Raw genomic sequence first — 18,998 nt, forward strand, 5'->3', positions numbered from 1 at the left:
GTGCAGCGCTCCCTCAGTACTGCCCCTCCGACAGTGCAGCGGTCCCTCAGTACTGCACTAGAGTGCCAGCCTAGATTTTGAACTCAAGTCGCTGGAGTGGGAATAAAACCCACAACCTTCTGACTCAGAGGCAAGAGTGCTACCAACTGAGCCATGGCTGACAATCCCAACTATGCTGAATTTGTTGGTGTAAAAATCAGGCCCAAGAACTTAGTGTACAATATTGTGGTATAAAACCTCAGAGGAAGAATGTGGTGCGTTGCACAGCATGTTATGCCATGTTAGCTCTTTCATGGTGACAATTGGGTTTGAATTCAGTCTTGATACACAACATGAAGCTCATCAATGACCTCAATAACCTCCCTCATGGACGGCTGTTACGAGTAAGGTCAGAGGTGAATATCATTGTGATCTGCCTCAATCTACAAACATAGCTAGCCTGAATCAAACGCTAATTGGGTAAATAACAACAGAAAATGCTGGAAAAACTCAGCAGGCCAGGCAACATCCGTGGAGAGAGAAATAGAGTCAACGGTTCAGGTCGAAACCCTTCGTCAGGACTGAAAAAACACAGGAAATGAAACAAATTAAAGGCCAGTTTGGGGGCTGGGAAATGGGGATGAGAGAACAAAAGAGAAGTGAAGAGACAATAGGAGGTATTCAAAACCAGACGAGATGGTGATAGGACTAGTGGAGACAAAAGACGGCTCTAGATTAGGTGTGAAATGTGCTGGCAGAATGGGAGACAGCTGCCATGTGGGAGAGAAAAAAGAGGGGGAAGGGCAAAAAACAAAGTTGTGGATAAAAAATATTAGTAAAAATGTAATAGGGGCCGAGGTTATGATCTGAAATTGTTGAACTCGATATTGAGTCCAGAAGGCTGTAAAGTGCCTAATCGGAAGATGAGGTGCTGTTCCTCGAGTTTACGGTGAGCTTCCGTGGAACAATGCAAGAGCCCGAGGACGGTGAGGTCTGAGTGGGAATGGAGCAGTGAATTAAAATGACAGGTGACCGGAAGCTCAGGGTCACCCTTACGGACTGAACGGAGGTATTCCGCAAAGCAGTCACCCAATCTGCATTCGGGTCTCCCCAATGTAGAGGAGAAAACATCGAGAGCAGCGAATACAGTATATTAAATTGCAAGACGTACAAGTAAATTGCTGTTTCACTTGGAAGGGGTGTTTGGGGCCCTGGACAGTAGGAAGGGGGGGAAGTATAAGGGCAATTCGTGTACGGAATACCTCGCCATCTGGTCCCGCCGCGGATATACCTCCGCGGACGGACGGCCTTTAACAGTTAAGCCCTTGCTGGAAAAGATCCTGGCAGCTGTGGGGGAGGAAGGGGAGGTGTTCATCCACAAGGTAAAGGCTCATTCCACCACAGAACCCCACAGTCAGGGCAACCAGCAGGCGGATGCGCTAGCCAGGGAGGGTGCCCTCAACGGCATTTTCTGGGACCCCTATGGACCCGGACCCGTGGCAGCGATCCGAGATGGGGAGAGAACTCCAGGGAACACAGGGGTGACACTACCCCTGGACCTAAAAACCGTCCAGACCCTGGATCCCGCCCTAAAAACAGTCCTCAAAGCCATTACTGAGGGCAAGCAGGTAGAGGGTCCGTACAGTACGGCAGCCCTCTCAGTCAAGGAAGGCATGCTGTTCCGAGAGGAACAGTGGGTTGTGCCACAGCAACACCGGAGGGAATTCCTTCAACTGGCCCATGAGGGTCCAGGGGCAGGACACCCCGGGCCTGAGGTTACCTGGCAACGGGTAGAGCAGGCGGGATGGTGGCCGGGACTTAGAGACGATGTCCGCGAGTTCTGTGCAAGCTGTCTTGTGTGCGCTGCAAACAACCCAGACCCCCAGAAAAGGAAGGTGCCCATGGGGCACATCAGGAGGGTAGAGGGACCATGGCAGTTGATTCAGGTCGACTACATAGGGCCCCTGCCCGCCGCCCAAGGCAGCTATAAGTATTGCCTTGTCCTGGTGGATGTGTTCACCAAATGGGTAGAAGCTTTCCCGTGCAAAACAGCTATGGCGCTGGGTACTGCCAAGATCTTGATCCGGGAAGTGTTCTCACGGTGGGGGCTCCCCCGTTTTGTGGAGTCCGACCAAGGGAGTCAGTTCACTGGTCAAGTGATGCAGAACACCCTCATGCTCTTGGGCATTGAAGGGAAGTGGCACGTAGCGTACAATCCCCAGTCATCCGGGATTGTTGAACGCATGAACCGGACCCTCAAGGAATAGCTGAGGAAAGAGACAATGGGCTCGCCCCAGAAATGGGTGGAGATCCTGCCTCTAGTCCTCATGGGGATCCGGGCCAGCCAGTCCAAAAGTACGGGGTACTCCCCGCACGAATTAATGACTGGAAGGATCATGCGAACACCCACCCATGTACTAGCCCCGGTGCTCACTGAGGGCCAGCTCCAAGAGGTGAAGCGAGACAAGTTCGTCCAAACCCTTTAGGAGCGCCTGAAACAGATTTATGGGCAGGCGGCTGGGAACATGGGGAGACAGCATCAGGGAAATCGACTGTTGCTGGAACCTCGTAAGCAACAAGAGTGGGAAGTCGGAAACCAGGTCATGGTTAGGAACTATGCCCGGGTGGGGAGTTTTGAACCACTGTACATGGGGCCTTACAGCATTGTAGACAAGGCCAGCCCCATGGTTTATGCAGTGAAGGTGCCCCGACGTACTAAATGGTTTCACATTAACCAGTGCAAACTGTTTAAGTCGGGTGCACAAGGGCCAACAACAGTGGCCAGGTCTGAGGACAAAAATCCTCAGCCTGCGACAGAGTCACAGACCACACAGGCTGGAACAGTGGCCTGCGTGAAGGGAGGAGTCATCCCATTGGAGTGGGAGGTCTCCCCTCTGATTTGGGATTCGGACGGGGAGGAGCCCGAATGGCTCGGCCCCGCCCTTGACCCGATCACGGAGGAGGATGAGTCAGAGGACGAAGATCCCGCCCTCGACTCAAGCTTAGGGGAGGTAGGGATTGGGGGCGGAGACTCACTACCTGTAGGGACAGGTGAGGTGGAGTCGGACGCCACAGATTCCGGCCCTGGGGGGGCGGAGCCTGAGGGAAGGGAGCCGGAGCCGGCAGCTGTGGTGGAACCACAGGCTGTGACGGTGAAAGTCCCAACCCCCGGTCCGTCAGCCCTGGGAGCCTCACCCAAGGCAGCCCCTCGTAGGTCGACTCGAATGCCCCAGCCCAGAAAGCAATGGCCAAATTCTCCCTATCTTCCCCAACTTCGGTCCAGAGCAGCCCAAGAAAGGCACGATTCCCGTTCAGCAGCGACAGGCTGCGGGGGATCAAAGCCGAAGGTCAGTGCAGCCCCGTCACAGGGAGCAGCACGCTGCAGCCCTCACAGGAATTAAGCAGGCCGCCCGGAGGAGGGCGGCGCTGTACATAGGTTTAGGTAATGATGAGTTAAGTTAGGTAATTGTAATGATAGTTTAAGGTGTGTAAAGTTTAAGATGATGGGGATGTTTAAAAGGTAGTTTTCGGAGTCTGCCCAGAATGTGTGGTTGTTTGGAAGCGGGGTCAGGGGACTCCAGCGTCCGTTTAATTAAGCCAGCACCTATTGGGAGCCTGGCTACATCATCTTATCGATTACAGAAACCAGAGATACGATGGAGAGGATTCTCGTGATACTCGCGGTTGGCTTACCGGGGCCGCACCAAGGACGTCATCGCGTTCGGATGTTCCGGGGACACAGCCCCCATCGCGACGGATGGGACGGGGAAGCGAGAGGTTGAGGAAACTGTCACATACTTCCACCAAGGGAGATGGCCAGGTTGGCTGGGAACGAATTCTACGGAATACTCCAGCAATTTCGGTTTCGCCTGCCAAGAGACTTCGTTAATGTGCCCTCGGGTGAGGATCCTTGCACCCAGAGTCAGCGTTACCGTGGGAAAGAGGATCTGTTTGGTGTATAATGGGAACGTACCGTTAAGTAGATGGTGGTGGTTACGAAAGCTGGGGAAGGACATGAAGAACTCTACCATCGAGTGGGAACGACTGGGTAACAATACCCATCGGACAATTACGGGGACTCACGGACAATTACGTGTGTGTTGGGACAAATGGTGGGAACCAGATGAAGGGATATATGTCTGTATGTGGGGTTCGAAACGCGTTTGCCCCAAGGGCGTATCCATCTTTTTCCAGAGGCAGTGGCAAGATGAAGGAAAGGGGATGAGATGGGATGTCAGCACTCGGGCGTGCGGAGCCCCATACTCCCCGATTCCAGTAAACGCCACTGAACTCATCACCCGCCCACGAAAGCCCCTGCCCACGATTCTGGTAGCACTAGCCCAGAAGGAAGGGTGCCCCACCACCACAAAGGGACCCGGGAATGGTCTAGTATTGGTACCCACCGATCAGGTGCTGTACCAAGGGGTACACTATGCGGTGGCCTCAGTGATTTTAAACCTCACTGAGGTACGATTGCCGGAGTGGTGTCCCAGGGAAACGGAACAGTTGTACCAGGTACTGTTAACCCGAATGTTCAGACAATTTTACGAGTTTGACTTTGCCGACATCGACAAGGCCAAATTATACACCACACCACAGGAAGTTTTGGATCGGGTAGGAAGGCAAAGAAGGGGTACTGTAAATGACATTTTCACTGCTTTTAACACCGGAACGTCTGTTGTCAATGCTCTAGACAACGTGGAGCTGCAGACACAGATCAATGGTTTAAAGGCCCAGTTAAGGAACATACTGACAAGCGAGAATAAGGTAGTGGGTTCTGAGCTACATGAGGACCAAGCCATGACACTACACTTAAAGGAAATAATTGCTGAGCTGGAAAAACACGCTAGAACGGTAAATGCGCTCATTAAGGAGGATCAGAACGCGTCCGATCAGGCTGCGCAGAATGAGGCCTGTGTGCTATATGGGGCGTGGTTACTGGGCGAGGGCCGCAGTAATCTGGAGGATTTAAAACAAGGTTTGGTCCCGTCCTGGATCAGCAACAAGCACTTGCAAGCGCTCCACCCTTTTGAGAACGCATTAAGCCCGTGCCAGCTCAGACTAGCTGCAGAGGCATACCCAGTCCCAGTGGACTGTGGATGCTCAAATCACACTATTATGGGAATAGTGGTAAGGATGCCGGTGTTGGGTCCCACAGCAAAGCCCGCCCCGGTATACAGGGTGGAGAACATTGGAGTCATTCAGGGGGGTGCACACATTCGTTACGCAGTGGTCCCACCTTATGTCATCAGATGGGAGCGTACGATGACAGGCACCGACCTCTCGGGGTGTTGTAGCCGGGGAGCACACATCATCCTGTGTCCCCAGCACATGAACGCCTTTTTGAAACCACAGTGCGGGTTCAGAGCCGCTAGCGCGAAGCCGATAAATTGCACCATGGAGGCAATGGCAAAGGACCATGTGCCCCCGCAGGTGGCATATATCGGAGGTGGGACATACTGTGTCACCACTGCAGCGCCTCACTACCGCCATGGACAGCACGAGTGGTGTCCGGTCAGTGACAGCAGTTTCTGTTTCAAACCCAGGGCTGAAGTTCAAGTGGCACAACAACGGATTGTCCCCATTCCTGCACCCTCCACCGTTCACCTCACTGTAAAAGAGAATTTCACGGACTTGCAGCGATTCGTCGCGCATTTTGGTTATGTCATTCCCCCTCTCCCCGAACACCTCACCAAGATTTTAAAAGCCGTTATAGTTTCACAGAAGCATTTCTACACACTGGAGCAGAAGACATTAGAGATAGGGAAGGACATATTGGACATAGTCACCCCACCATGGTGGAACCTGTTCACCAATATAAAGATCCTGGCCTGGATTAGAATAGCATCCCACATCCTAGTAGTGTGTCAGGTTTTAATCGTAATATTTTTATTGTTCGTGCATTGCAAGAGAGGCAAACGCCTCCAGAGGCACGAGAACACAGGAGAATGGAGAGAACGCTATGTACGAGTGGGGGAAGAGGACACCCCAGTGTAAGCTGCTAAGTATTAAAGGTTAATGCGTTCCTCCACTCTTGGTTTTAGTTACTGTATGTTTTAAGTGTATGGATACTGTTGTGTTATAGCCGTTGGAAAGATTTTCTGTTTTTTTGATTAATAAAAGGTGTATGCAGGTGGTGTAAGGGGTATCGGCCCCTTCGCATCTGAAAGATGAATGTGTTATAGTTTAAGATGATACTGCCTATGATTGTCCAACTGTACACAAGGTAATTTTTTCTGAAATGGGAACTGCATGTGTCGTGGGGGTCATAGATAGTTAATTATCGGGAATGTTTGGACATGAGGAATCAGGGAAAATTTGCTCACCAAGGATTATTGATACTTTAAGCAAGCTATCAGTATCACAGGGGGGACTGTAAGATTCGAAATTTTCTGTAATTTAATCACACAACAAAACAGGGTTGATAAGACAGTTTATTGACCAAGAGAAAGCTTGTACAGAAAAACCTTTGATAAAAAGGGGCATACAAAATGGCCACCGAACCTCGTGATCAGTTTCTGGGACCATTTGATTTCTGTTACTGCAAGCCAGACAGGCTTGTGGATTGAGGACAGTAAGCCCGCGAAAGCCAGTATTGGGAAACCGAAACTCAGGGAACTGAGCATACATATTAATTGGATTCTAAGTACAAGACAGTTTCAGGTAACAGGATGGGGCCCATCAAGAAATGGGTGGACAATTGAATGAACACTTAAACCCATTTACTGTACAAAGGAAAGACCGTTTAACAGCCATCAAGGGCAATCTCCAGATCGATCAATATGCGAACCGAGTTACGGTGACAAAGTAAAAGACATTATCGGCCAGGAAGGCCAGTTAAGCTATCACCGGCTCCCGTTACAAGACAAAGCGCCCCTGCAGAGATTTCTGCCCACCAAAAATATTACAAAGACTGGACTATGATTTGGCGGGAGATAAGACTGTACAAAAAGGGTATAACTATGGATTGAAAAGTCCATCAGGACGCTTCGCTTCACGATCCAGGCTTCACGCTTGGGGAACACGATTCAGCAATTGCGATTCAAAACTTCGGGACGGACTCTTCGGTTAAGCACTTCGGTTTCGGAACGTGGTCGGTGTTCGGCCAGACAAGGCTCGGCCACGACGGGAAGACGACGAGGGTGGCCCGGGCACTGTTGTCGGGAGATCATCGACGACCCAGGCTGAAGAAGAAGACACCCTCAGGAAAACCGACGATCCAGGCCAGAGAAAAAGGACATTCCGGGCCTAGCCCTCCAGGGCCTCAACATACCATTCGACCAGGGATCGGTGACTGAGTCCCCCAGGGACATCCAGTTCTTCAACAACTTTTAACGGATTCAGTCATGACGAGCGCTCATCGAGGCTGTGTCCGCTGCCTCATCGCCTGAGAGAAAGAAAAACAAGCTGCGCCAGAAGTTTCCAAATCCACGTGACGACGGAAAGCTATGCCAAAAGGGCTGTGAACCCACTCTTTTGCGAATCTGAAAGTGGTGAGCATGATTCCGAGTTCCTCAAGTTGAAACTTAGTCTAGGTCTAAGGGAGGGGGTAAGGGTAATCGTAATGTGTTTCCCCTTTTTCGATGTGCCGTGTGTTCCCCATTTCCATAGAGTTAAGTTTATAGATATGTGTATGCTTGTAGTTACATTAATCTGTGCTTATGACATGTATTTCTTAATGCTGCAAACTGTTTAATAATAAAAGCATCCATTTCGTGCTATTCAACCTGGTCTATTGAGTTTTTCTCTGCATTACAGTTCCCTGCACCTAAGTCCAAGGTCTAGAACCGTAGGGGAGAGTGGGTCGAACCACTCAAGGGTAATTATTGCACGAAGCCTGGTAGGAGACCAGAACGAGCAAGAGAAACCCCCTACAAAGTCTACTGAAGTAGTAGTTGTGAAGAATGGAAATGTTACTGAGGCAACGGAGAGTATTCATTTGGAGCTGGCATTGAGACTTTGCGTTGGATGTGACCTGTACCGTATCAGACCCATGCTCCTGGGTGCTGTTACAGGGTGCAATTTGGAAAAAGATAAGTAGTTCTGGTTGTTGACATTGTCATCCCACACCTTGCTAGGAACACATGACAGTTATTAAAATTAATAATAAGAGCGACCTATATGATCCACTTTGTTAAACCAAAGTCTTCCGTCCTAGTTAGGTAGTTATTTGGCATTTTCAATAGGACACTCGCAATGCTACTACGCTGATTGTCTTTTTTTTGTTTCCCCAGATACCATATGAGGATGCAAAATTGATTCTCAGGGGATACTAGGAGCTGCAATCCAGCTGCAAGTCCTCCTGATTAAGGGTAGGGTCATATATTTTCAATACGTTGAACTTTTATCTGGTCAGACTGCATTATTAGCCAAATAAATGAAATCCCCGTGCTCTAATTTCATAGTAAAGGTTACTAAAATGGGCCGCTGACTGAAGATTGCAGTTATTCAGATTTCTGGGACAGATTCGTTTCCTCATTCTTGATTTCTTACAGAATATTCAGTTTGGCTAAGTGTCTTAAAAGCAGTTTAATCTTGCTTCAGTGAAAGCTGCATAAAGGCCTGGACTTAATGAAAGTACTCCATTATTGTTGTCAAGACTAATGTTGGGTTCAGAAGGTTTTCCCTTTTCTTTAACCAACATTTGTGGTTTAATGTCATTACATGTATCCTACAGGAACGATGCTTGTATCTTTGCATCATACTTTGGAACTGAGCCCAAAGAAGCTCAGTCACTGTTCTTTGTATTTCAAATATTTAACTGGTGCATCTCTCCATTTTATGATTTAAATCTTTGCTAATGTCTCTCTGTAATGGATTAACCAAATGGAACATGATTTCTGACCACCAGCAATTCAACAGCCTTACCCTGACCCAATGAATGGAAAAAAGGAATTGTCCAGTTGTAATTTAATATGGTAGGGTAGATAAAGAGAAACTATTTCCTCTGGTGGAGGGAGTGCAGAACAAATGGGCATAACCTTAAAGTTAGAGCTAGGCGGTTTGGAGTGATGCCAGGAAGCATTTCTTCATGCAAAGGGTAATAGAAATCTGGAACTCTCTCCCTGCAAGAAGCTGTTGAGGCTGGGGGTCAATTGAAAATTTCAAAACTGAGATTGATAGGTTTTTGTTAGGCAAGGGTAGTAAGGGTGAAGGAACAAAGGCGGGCAAATGGAGTTAAGATACAGATCAGCCGTGATTATTGTGTGCAGTTTTGGTCGCCTTATCTGAGGAAGGATGTTCTTGCCATGGAGGGAGTGCAGCGAAGATTCACCAGACTGATACCTGGGATGGCAGGAATGACGTATGAGGAGAGATTGGGTCGATTGGGCTTATATTCGCTGGAGTTTAGAAGAGTGAGAGGGGATCTCATTGAAACTTATAAAATTCTAACAGGACTAGGCAGACTGGATGCAGGAAGGATGTTCCCGATGGTCGGGGAGTCCAGAACCAGGGGTCACAGTCTAAGGATAAGGGGTAAGCCATTTAGGACTGAGATGAGGAGGAATTTCTTCACCCAGAGAGTGGTGAACCTGTGGAATTCTCTACCACACAGGGCAGTTGAGGCCAATTCATTAAATATATTCAAGAAGGAGTTAGGTATATTTCTTTAGGCTAAAGGGATCAAGGGATATGGGGAGAAAGCAGGGACAGGGTACTGAATTTGGATGATCAGCCATGATCACATTGAATGGCGGAACAGGCTCGAGGGGCTGAATGGCCTCCTCATGTTGATATGTTCCTAAAATCATACAATTATTTCCACGGCCTTTGACCAATAAGATCTTGAATATGGTGCCAAAGAACCAAAAGATTGGGTTGAGGTTTCTGCAGGAGAAGGCACGGGATCTCAAATTGATGCAATTGTTCATATAAATCTTGTGATTTAACATTCAGTAATCAGAATTATCGGCCCCGATATTAACTCGGTGGGGGGGCAGGGGGGTGCGCAGTTTAGTAGTCAGGAAACCCAGAAAAACGGCAGGAACTGATTAGCATTTTCGGAATCCATTTCCGCCGCAGCCATCCAGATTGAGAGGCTGGCTGGCTGCCGGGCAGGTCGGCCTTCGGCATCAGACCACAGCCATGGAGCGGAGAGGAGGGAGGGAGAGATCGGGGATCTGAGGGGGGACATCAATGGGGGGGGGGGCAGGATAGATTGGGGGGTGACATCAAGGGCGGGGGCCAGGAGAGAACTGGGCTTGGGGGGACATTGATGGGGGGGTGGGCGGGAGGGGTCGGGGGGGACGGACATCAATGGGGGGGTGCGGGAGAGCTTGGGGGCTGGAGAGAACATTGATGGGGGGGGCCAGGAGGGGTTTGGGGTTGGCAGGAGCATCAATTGGGGGCTCGTGGGTGGGTCATCAATTGTGGTGGGGGTGGGGGGAGGGAACTGAGAGATCGATGGCGGGGTGGGGAGGGGGGTGCCCTGGAAGGGTCAGAGGAGCTGGGGAGAAGATCATGGGGAGCTCGTGGAGGATATGGGGGGGCAGGGCGGAATGGGGGGGTGGGTGGAGATCACGGGCCGTGGAGGACATCGTGAGTGCATCGGATAGAGAACTGGTTGGCAGACAGGAAGCAAAGAGTTGGAATAAACGGGTCTTTTTCCGAGTGGCAGGCAGTGACTAGTGGGGTACCGCAGGGATCGGTCCTTGGACCCCAGCTATTCACAATATATATTAATGATCTAGACGAGGGAACTAGATGTAATATCTCCAAGTTTGCAGACGACACAAAGCTGGGTGGGCGTGTGTGCTGTGAGGAGGATGCCGAGAAACTCCAGGATGATTTGGACAGGTTGGGTGATTGGGCAGATGCATGGCAGATGCAATATAACGTGGATAAATGCGAGGTTATCCACTTTGGTGTCAAAAACAGGAAGGCAGATTATTATCTGAATGGCAGTAGATTGGGAGAAGGGGAAGTGCAATGAGACCTGGGTGTCCTTGTGCACCAGTCGCTGAAGTTAAGCATGCAGGTGCAGCAGGCGGTTAAGAAGGCAAATGGTATGTTGGCCTTCGTAGCGAGATGGTTTGAGTACAGGAACAAGGATGTCTTGCTGCAGTTGTACAGGGCCTTGGTCAGACCATACCTTGAGTATTGTGTGCAGTTTTGGTCGCCTTACCTGAGGAAGGATGTTCTTGCCATGGAGACAGTGCAGCGAAGATTCACTAGGCTGATACCTGGGATGGCAGGAATGGCGTATGAGGAGAGATTGTGTCGATTGGGCTTATACTCGCTGGAGTTTAGAAGAATGAGAGGGGATCTCATTGAAACTTATAAAATTCTAACAGGACTGGACAGACTAGATGCAGGAAGGATGTTCCTGATGGCCGGGGAGTCCAGAACCAGGGGTCACAGTCTAAGGATAAGGGGTAAGCCATTTAGGACAGAGATGAGGAGGAATTTCTTCACCCAGAAAGTGGTGAACCTGTGGAATTCTCTACTACAGAAGGCAGTAGAGGCCAATTCATTAAATATATTCAAGAAGGAGTTAGATATATTTCTTAAGGCTAAAGGGATCAAGGGATATGGGAAGAAAGCAGGGACAAGGTACTGAATTTGGATGATCAGCCATGATCTCATTGAATGGCGGAGCAGGCTCGAGGGGCCGAATGGCCTACTCCTGCTCCTATCTTCTATGTATCTATGTATCTATGGATCGCAGGGGGTCAGGGGTGTGCTGATCGTTTGGAGTGGGAGACAGGTTTGCTTAGGGGGCCAGAATGAAGCACTCCTGCTCCTCCTGGCCCACTAGCAGTGCTGGAAAAGCACTTACCTCTTCCATGCAGCAGTTCTTGTCTCCCTTTATCTGCCGGGTTTCCCGAGGCCTGGGTAACTCGGCCAGCCAGCGGTAAAGCTGGAACAGAGAGAATATCTGAGGCACGCAGCCTCATTAAAATATTTAAATTAGCGACCAGCTTCCTGGGACCAGGTTGGTTGCCAGCCCCTGTGTGATTCTATGATATTGATTTTACATTATTGTTTTTAACATGCATGACTCATGGGGATTAGAAGGGGGTCCATGGGGATTGCATGGGTGAGGCAGAAAACTTGTGAGACGTTCTCCCTTGAACTACAATGCCAACAACAACTTGCATTTGCATAACGCCTTTAATGTAGTATAACATCCCAAGGCACTTCACAGGAGCGTAATCAAACAAAATTTGACACCGAGCCACATAAGGAGATATTAGGACAGGTGACCAAAAGCTTGTTCAAAGAGGTGAGATTTTAAGAAGCGTCTTAAAGGAGGAAAGAGAGGTAGAGAGTGGAGAGGTTTAGGGAGGGAATTCCAGAGCTGAAACAAATATTCATATGTACTAAAACAATGGCACAAAATCAATATTAGTCAAAATATTGAGAGTGATCACGGTGCTGAGAATATCAAAGGGCCTTTAAGTTGCTCCAGCTGCAACATTCTGACCTGACACAACATTCCCTCACTCAGGTTTTGAATAATTACCATGTGCTTTTTATGGGTTAACTTCCTCTGGCCGCAGCTTTCAAAAGTGTATCGCAAGTGTGTTAGAAATAGCACACTTGCAACTTTTCGTAAAACAGATGGATACGCCAGTGTGAACTGTGATTGTGATGGAACATTGAGAAGGATCCTTGAAAGCCAGACTCAAAAGTGCACAATGAAGTCCGTTTCTACAGTTCCCTTTGGATTATTGAGATCCTTTATAAAATGTGCTGTTTTGTGTTTGAACACACAACCTTAAAACAATTCTGTCACTCGGGGTAGGTACAAGGTCCTGCTGCAAATTAGTCTTTGGATATGAGTTGGGTTTTGTGAACTACCCAATCCTTAGTTTGTTATTGAGGTGCAATTTGAAACCTACGTTTAAGGTAAGAAAAATATACAATCAATAGATTAGAAATGTGAAATACATTTTGATTAAAAATATAAACTGGACCAATGCTTCTGAAATTTCACACACCGCCACTTTTAAGAAACAATTCTGAATTGTAACTTCTTTTGCCTTTAAGTTTAAACATAAGAACATAAGAATTAGGAGCAGGAGTCGGCCATACGAGCCCTTCGAGCCTGCTCCGCCATTCAATAAGATCATGGCTGATCTTCGACCTCAACTCCACTTTCCCGTCCGATCCCCAAACACCTCAGGAACTGAATGTGTGGGATTTGTATTTTTAGCAGCTGTGTTTTGAGCAGGTCTTGAAGTTGCTGTAGCTGTGATAGTTTAATTTTAAAATAAATTGCTCAGGAAAATGGCATATGTAAAATTATCAAACTTAAAAATTAAAAAATTCTGGTTGGCCATACAGATCCTCAGTAGCAAATAGAAAAATTCTCTCGGTATTTCCCACCAAGAATAACCGTAAACCACTGACTCATTATGTTCTATCTTTGGTCCTTGAAGTGCATTATGTGCCAGCACATAATTAATGCCTGGTTTCAGAATGCCTGGTTTAACTGAGCAGCACCGTTTAATGTTGAGGTATTGCTTTTTGCTGGATAGTTGCACGAATTGGCATTAAATCTGTATAAATATAAAAGTACTGCATATTGTTGGTTGAAATTCTACACTTATTTCATCCATACCCTTTTCCATTTAAAAAAAACATTAAAAATTTTATTGCTGTAATTAATTTATGAACAGATCTGCTACTGACTTATCCAGTGTACACACAGACCATCTGTTACCCATTTTATATCTATGAATCAACCTAAATTGGTAAAGTGACTGTTGGAAAACAGATATAGTATTATAGTTCATAAAAATAAAACTGAATCTTCTTTTTCCAACTTCCATACGAGCTTCTTTTAATGGTGTACTTGTTTCCATATAAGTATAGCTTCATACCATCGTATTAAGTTTAGAAGAATGAGTGGTGATCTCATTGAATTGTATAAAATTCTTAGAGGGCTTGACAGGGTAGATGCTGAGAGGCTGTTTCCCCTGGCGGGAGAGTCTAGAACAAAGGATTATTGTCTGAGGATGAGGTCGGCCTGAGATGAGGAAATTTTTCTTCACTCAGAGTGTTGTGAATCTTTGGAATTCTCTACCCCAGAGAGCCGTGGTTGCTCAGTCGTTGAGCATATTCAAGACTGAGATTAATAGATCTTTGGACACTAAGGAAATCAAGGAATATGGGGATAGGGCGGGAAAGTGGAGTTAAGGTTGAAGATCAGCCATGATCTTATTGAATGGCGGAGCAGGCTCGAGGGGCCGTGTGGCCTACTCCTGCTCCTAATCCTTATGTTCTTATGTTCTTATTAAAGTAATACAATACAGAATCCCAAGTGAGTGCTTGCATAGAAACACTGGGGTAGATTTTTGACTTTTATCTTCTGGACATTAGGCATCGCCTGGGTGGCGTTTAGTTTAAAATTAACAATCAATCTAGCATCAATTGCCATTTGCAGAAGAGAGTTCCAAACTTCTACTACCCTTTGTGTGTAGAATTGTTTCCTAATTTCACTCTTGAAAGGTCTGGCTCTAATTTTTAGTCTATGCCCCCTAGTCCTAGAATCCCTAACCAGCGGAAATAGTTTCTCTCTATCTACCCTATCTGTTCCCCTTAATATCTTGAAACCTTTGATCAGATCACCCCTTAACCTTCTAAATTCTAGGGACTACAACCCTAGTTTGTGTAATCTCTCCTCGTAACTTAACGCTTGGAGTCCAGGTATCATTCTGGTAAACCTACGCTGCACTCCCTCCGAGGTGTGGTGCCCAGAACTGCTCACCGTACTCCAGGTGTGGTCTAACCAGGGTTTTGTATAGCTGCAGCATAACTTCTACCCCCTTGTATTCTAGTCCTCTAGATATAAAGGCCAGCATTCCATTAGCCTTTTTGATTATTTTCTGTACCTGTGCATGACATTTTAATGATCTATGTACCTGGACCCCCAAGCCTCTTTGGACCTCCACTGTTTTTAGCTTTTCACCATTTAGAATGTTCCCTGTTCTATCCTTTTTAGGTCCAAAGTGGATGACCTCACATTTGCTTACATTGAAATCCATTTGTCACAGTTTTGCCCATTCACTTACTCTATCAATATCCCTTTGTAATTTTATGTTTTCCTCTACACTGCCTACAATGCTGCCTATCTTTGTGTCATCGGCAAATTTGGATATATGACTTTCTATGCCATCATCTAAGTCATTAATAAATACCGTGAGTAGCTGAGGCCCCAACACAGATCCTTGCGGGACACCACTAGCCACATCCTGCCAATTTGAGTGCCTGCCCATTATCCCTACTTTCTGTCTCCTGCCGCTCAGCCAATTTCCTAACTAGGTCAATAATTTGCCCTCAACTGCGTGGGCTTCTACCTTAGATAACAGTCTCCATGTGGGACTTTATCAAATGCCTTCTGGAAGTCCATATAAATAACATCCATAAACATTCCCCTGTCCACTACTTTAGTCACCTCTTCAAAAAATTCAATCAGGCATGACCTACCTTTCACAAATCTGTGCTGGCCCTCTCTGATCAACAGAAATTTTTTGAGGTGTTCAGTCACCCTATCCTTAATTATAGACTCTAGCAATTTCCCGACGACAGATGTTAGGCTAACTAGTCTATAATTCCTTGGTTTCCCTCTCTCGCCATTCTTAAAAAGCAGAGTGACATGCGCAATTTTCCAATCTAAAGGAACGGTTCCTGAATCTAGAGAACTTTGGAAGATTATAGTTAGGGCATCTGCAATATGCTCACCTACTTCCTTTAAAACCCTGGGATGGAAACCATCTGGCCCTGGGGATTTGTCACTCTTTAGTGCCATTATTTTCTTCATTGCTGTTATTTTACTTAGGCTAATTTTATTGAGTCCCTGTCCCCGATGCAGTATTAGTTTGCAAGGGACCATCATGCTATCCTCTTCCTCTACTGTAAATAGTGACGCAAAGTAATTATTCAACATGTCCGCCATTTCCTTATTATCATTGATGATATCACTGCTTTCAGTTTTTAGGGGGCCAACATTGCTCCTGAGTACCCTCTTTTTCCTAATGTAATTGTAAAAACTCTGTATATACTAGGAGTAGGGGTCCACACCAGATGAAATGGCTTACTGTAAATTCCCATTTGTTCTATTGAATCTTATTTTATGTAGAATTATAGACATTCATGTAAGTGTGATTTAGCCTTCTGTACTCTGTGTTATCAGGTCAGGACTGCATCACTTGTAATGTCTGATCCCTGAACACCTCGATTTAAAAATTCTCATCCTTACGTGGCCTCCATGGCCTCGCCCCCCCCCCCTCTCTCTCTCTCTCTAACCTCCTCCAGCCCTACAACCTTCCAAGAACTCTGCGCTCCTCCAACTCTGGATTCTTGTGCATCCCAACTTCTTTTGCCCCACCATTGGTGGCCGTGCTTTTCAGCTGTCGAGGCCCTAAGCTCTGGAATTCCTTCCCTAAACCGCTTCATCTTTAAAATCTCACTCTTTGACCAAGCTTTTGGTCGCCTTTCCTACTGTCTCCTTCTTTGGCTCGGTGTCAAATTTTAGCTGATTACCAATGTACCCGTTAATTTTTTTTGGGTGCACGGCCCCTTTAAGGGGCTGCAGGGCCCATTCACAATACCACGCATGCACGGTTTATATCATTGAAAAGCCGGCGAGCCAGCTGTGTGGGAGGTCTGGAGAGCTGCGCAGGCATTTAACTTAAAGAAGCATTGCTTTACCACCCCCCCCACCCGGCCCCCCAAATGCCTTGGGATCTTTTACCATTCACATTTTTTTAAAGTTTCTTAAAAATTTAAATTTTTATTAAAATGGATAAATTTGACACTGCACAATATTAAAATTAGTTTTTCAGGGCCATAACTTTTGTTTAGTACATACGTACATACGAACATACGAAATAGGAGCAGGAGTAGGCCATCCGGCCCTTCGAGCCTGCTCCGCCATTCAATAAGATCATGGTTGATCCGATTACTCCACATTGCCCCCTACCCCCGATAACATTTCACCCCCTTGCTTACCAAGAATCTATCTACCTCTGCCTTAAAAATATTCAAAGGCTTTGCTGCCACTGCCTTCTGAGGAAGAGAGTTCCAAAGACTCACGACCCACTGTGAGAATTTTTTTTCCCTCATCTGTCTTAAATGGGCGACCCCTTATTTTTAAACAGTGACCCCTAGTTCTAGATTCTCCCACAAGAGGAAACATCCTCTCCACAACCACCCTGTCCAGACCCCTCAGGATCTTATATGTTTCAATCAAGTCACCTCTTACTCTTCTAAACTCCAGCGAATACAAGCCTAGCCTGTCCAACCTTTCCTCATAAGACAACCCGCCCATTCCAGGTATTAGTCTAGTAAACCTTCTCTGAACTGCTTCCAACGCATTTACATCCTTCCTTAAATAAGGAGACCAATACTGTACACAGTGCTCCAGATGTGGTCTCACCAATGCCCTGTATAACTGAAGCATAACCTCCCTACTTTTGTATTCAATTCCCCTCACAATAAAAGATAACATTCTATTAGCTTTCCTAATTACTTGCTGTACCTGTATAGTAACCTTTTGCAATTCATGCACTAGGACACCCAGATCCCTTTGCATCTCAGAGCTCTGCAATCTCTCACCATTTAGATAATATGCTTCTTTTTTATTCTTCCTGCCAAAATGGCCAACTTCACATTTTCCCACATTATACTCCATTTGCCAGATCTTTGCCCACTCACTTAACCTATCTATATCCCTTTGTAGCCTCCTTATATCCTCTTCACAATTTACTTTCCTACCTATCTTTGTGTCATCAGCAAATTTAGCAACCATACCTTCGGTCCCTTCATCCAAGTCCTTTATATAAATTGTAAAAAGTTGAGGCCTCAGCACTGATCCCTGTGGTACACCACTCGTTACATCTTGCCAATCAGAAAATGACCCATTTATGCCTACTCTCTGTTTCCTGTTAGCTAGCCAATCTTCTATCCATGCCAATATGTTACACCCTACACCATGAGCTTTTATTTTCCGTAATAACCTTTGATGTGACACCTTATCAAATGCCTTCTGGAAATCTAAGTATAGTACATCTACTGGTTCCCCTTTATCCACAGCACATGTTACTTCCTCAAAGAACTCCAATAAATTGGTTAAACATGATTTCCCTTGCACAAAACCATGTTGACTCTGCCTGATTACTTTGAACTTTTCTAAGTGCCCTGCTATAACGTCTTTAATAATAACTTCTAACATCTTCCCTATGACAGATGTTAAGCTAACTGGCCTGTAGTTTCCTGCTTTCTGTCTCCCTCCCTTTCTGAATAAAGGAGTTACATTTGCTATTTTCCAATCTAATGGAACCTTCCCTGAATCTAGGGAATTTTGGAAAATTAAAACCAATGCATCAACTATCTCACTAGCCACTTCTTTTAAGACCCTAGGATGAAGTCCATCAGGACCCGGGGACTTGTCAGCCCGCAGCTCCAACAATTCCCTGGTGATTATAATTTTCTTGAGTTCCTCTCTCCCTTCCATTTCCTGATTTAGAGCTATTTCTGGGATGTTACTTGTATCCTCTATAGTGAAGACCAATGCAAAATACCTGTTCAATTCAACTGTCATCTCCTTATTTTCCATTATTAATTCCCCAGGCTCACTTTTTATAGGTCCAACACTCACGTTGTTAACTCTTTTCTTTTTAAAATATCTATAGAAACTCTTACTATCTGTTTTTATATTTCTAGCTAGCTTTCTCTCGTACTCTAATTTTTCTCTCCTTAATTAATCTTTTAGCCATTCTTTGCTGTTTTTTATATTCTGTCCAATCTTCTGATCTGCCACCCATCTTTGCGCAATTATATGCATTTTCTTTAAGTTTAATACTCTCTTTAACTTTTTTAGTTAACCACGGATGGTGGGTCCTCACCTTGGAATTTTTCTTTCTTATTGGAATGTATATTGACATAAGAAAACTACTAGGCACTTCGTCTAAGTATTAAACAAAGCTTTAATCAACTGTTTTTCAACATGGAGATCTAGTTGTGTCCTTCACTAGTTCCTGTTAAAGGAGTGTCAAATCTCCCTGATTGCC

The sequence above is a fragment of the Somniosus microcephalus genome, chromosome 3, assembly GCF_052327205.1.
Source record: "Somniosus microcephalus isolate GS21.2 chromosome 3, FLI_Smic_1.0, whole genome shotgun sequence".
Lineage (NCBI taxonomy): Eukaryota > Metazoa > Chordata > Chondrichthyes > Squaliformes > Somniosidae > Somniosus > Somniosus microcephalus.